The sequence below is a fragment of the Pollicipes pollicipes genome, unplaced genomic scaffold (assembly GCF_011947565.3).
Source record: "Pollicipes pollicipes isolate AB1234 unplaced genomic scaffold, Ppol_2.1 Scaffold_6138;HRSCAF=7277_pilon_pilon_pilon, whole genome shotgun sequence".
Taxonomy (NCBI): Eukaryota; Metazoa; Arthropoda; class Thecostraca; order Pollicipedomorpha; family Pollicipedidae; genus Pollicipes; species Pollicipes pollicipes.
The window spans coordinates 21,926,870-21,930,275 of NW_023596818.1; positions in this window are offsets into that span (position 1 = coordinate 21,926,870).

Below are 3,406 nucleotides of genomic sequence, written 5' to 3' on the forward strand. Positions count from 1 at the left end.
TTTTGCTTGCCTATACATCGTTGCGCAGGGCTTCTTTTGGTTTTGGATTTGTTCCAAAATTATATTTAGTTTTCTTTTTATAAGCAAAATACTTTTTCATTGTCTAAATTTTTGGGTTTTTTTTGAACGCTCCTACATCAAACTTGTTTGTATCATGCCCAGACTACGTTTCCACATTGGATGTGATATTCGTGCTTCTGTCTATGGGCTTTTTTCGTCTCTCTTTAAATATTGTACGCTTCCAAAAGTGGTTATATATTCATATGTATAGGGTTTCATGTCTTTTATCTTTTCTGGACACCTTATCATGCACCAGACACCAGAAGACACCAGAAGCATACATCTGGGTTCTGTTGAGATAGGGTCAGGAAATATGAATATTACGTCACTGTTTCTTGCATAATGTCAATACCAATTTCTTACATGGAATTAGCCAAACTAAGCCTAATCTTAAGAAGCCTTACCTTATTTCATCCTGCCTGACCTATTTGTACTACAGCAGCATTTGGGTGTCATTAATTCATGCAAAATTCCTACTGCCACTTATCATGCAATTAACCAACTTAGAGAAGTGAATACGCTGAACATTATCTCAACTCACCCCACCTATTTCTTGACAGCAGCACTTGTGATAAAAGCGTGATAAAGGTTATATTTGGCTGGTTCCAGTTTGTGTTTTGGTTTAATTTATTTGTTTCCGTTTGTTGACAGAAAACAAAGTTAACAGCACATAAGTCAAAACCCTTGAACTTACTTTGCACAACTTATTCTGATTGCCTTGGCTAGCATTTGTCAAGAGCAATGGTGGGTACGCTTCATACAACAGCTTCTCCCTTCAAACGTGACATAACTTAAAGATCGCCACAAAACCAGGTTTGCTGCTTGCCTTTTCAGCTGTAGTAAGAGCACCCATTAAGGCTTGGTTATTCATATCTAACGACTTACATTTTGAGATGTTTGCTTCACATTTTAGATGGGGCAGTCTACTTGCTAAAATCCGATCTCTATCTCCTCCTGTAATTGCTACGCAGCCGAGCGAATTCCTCTATTTCAAAAAAGATAGTGCATATCTACGGTACAGTCCTTTGCCAGTCAGCAACTACGACAACTATGGCGAGCATCTTGTAAAAACAGACATGGGGGAAAACTTCAACACATTTGTGGCAAATAGCTAAGTTCTGGAACGAAGTCGTTTGAATACATGTGTTGCGGCATCATAATTTGTTTACGACCAAAACTCGATGGATTTAAACAGATAATGAATAAATCTGGTTACATATCGTGTGTTGAAAACGGGCAAGGTTTACACTTAGCAACGTAGTTGTTACCTTAATTGTTAATTGGGTAATTTAGTATTTTAATTGCCGTTGTAAAACTTCAAGTTAGTATTTTGATGTTTGGTTTTTGTTTAACTGTTAAAATACCCAATTGTTAATTGAGTATTTTGCTCCACGTAACAAGTACGTGGAGTAAAATTCACTACCAGACTTTGTTGGTGTTTGTACCGGGCTTGGCTATGCTGGTGTGGTGTTTGCGCCTTGTGACCCAAAAAATTGGGGATGGCGAAAACCTTGCACTTGGCACACATCTGAAGACTGTGATGCACTTTGTAAACAAACCAAGCTTGGTACATGCAAGCGGCTGGAGTCACTGAGGCTCTTAGGCATGAAGGTACCTGGTGCCCTTACTCTGTTCATGTATAGGCATAATTCTGATGTACGTGAGGCCAGGTTCCGCGGAGCCTTGTTTATGCGTAATGGTTTCAAGTGACCTCGGTTTTAGATGACGTCTTAAAACCTCTGAAAGGAAATATGGGCTTGGTGTGTGTGGTTAGACAATATGAGGTAGGAGTGAAAAATCACATGACATATTGGGAAAAGGCGTGAAAAAGTTCAAAGAAGTTTTAGTTGTTTTATTTTTTGTTTTATTTAATTTTTATCTGTTTTAAAGTACAGTTTAGTGAAAAAAGAAAAAAAAAGTCAGCAATTCTAGGACACTGTATGGCAGCTCCATTGTTTTTTTAGGCAATATTTCGATGCTAATTAGCAAGTATATGTCACTTATCAATCCCAGCTCACTTAGCACATCACTTAGAACAACAAGCAGCAGCATGTAGTAAAGTAGATGCAAGAATTGCCAAAAGGCGCCAGGATGTTTTCAGTGGAGTACAGAGACAAGTTGGAACACATGGTGAGTTTGTGCCTATTTATATAGAATGAACCGATGAACAGAATGCAGACCTGAAGCGGAAGGGCTCACTACCCCCTCCCCCCCTTTCCTGACAGTCCCTGTGGTCAAATTAGTGCAGTAATGATCCTATTCAGCGTTGTACATATTGATCAGTTGAACATTCCAGCTGTGCTCAGGTTTTTAGTTAGCAACCATCAGCCTTCAGTAGGACTGTGAGCAAGTCATCTCATCGCTTGAGAATTAGCGTTTTCTTAGACTTTCTTTTCACAGCCTCATGACAAGATGTTTTCCCATCAGCCCTTGCTTTCACTGTTTATGTCACTCATCTGGACCAGGATCACCTTGTTGTACCCCATGTCGCATCCTTTTTTGGCCTAGATACTCACGCAGCGTGTCGCGTGAATTTTAAGCGTCGCGATACCACAGATCCGTGAATTTTCCAAAGTTTAAGCCGAAACTGAATTGTTCAAGAGCCTTTCAGAGGTCGGTCTATGACACAGCTTCAGGAGCGGATTGGAAATATGCTGACAGCACTAAACACGGTGAGATTGGTCAGCTGATCATTGGTCGTCCAGCCATTGTCCACGAAGCTACAGCCTCAGAGCAAGTGCATAACAGTGGCAAGCTGATGTTCTTCGCAGGCCGTCATGTTTGATTCGATATTGATGAAGGCTGGTGATCAGAACTATTTCATTGATATGATGACCTATGAAGTAGTTGTTTCTAAAATTGATTATTCGGAAAACGCCAGTCAACCAAGGTTTATCAGGGGGTCTGTGTTGTTGGCTCGGTTCGGTATTGCCCGGCCTCTTTTAACGTGGCTAAAACAGATGCATGGCGGACTGAATCAGTTAATAAGACTTTGGGTAAAATAACGGTGTTAACTTAAGCTTATGGTACGTACTTTCTGATCTTGTTGCCATGCTGATGTCATGGAAGCTGCTGTCACCTGCATTTGGAGCAGCTGAGGTCTTATTAGGATCGAGAGGAGCTTCCATGATTGCCAAAGGTAAGAAAAGACTAGCTGGCAAGCCCGTTATGAAGAAGAGAAACGATGAAGGCGGTGAATTCAAGGTCATCGTGACGGAGCTGCCATTGTCCAGGTTTGCAGACATTTTCCTGGCCAACCATGGAGTAGCGCTCTGGTCACAAGTGCCAAAATTAGATGTTGGAGCGACAAACAAAGGATCGCATGCATACAGCAAAATGCAATGGC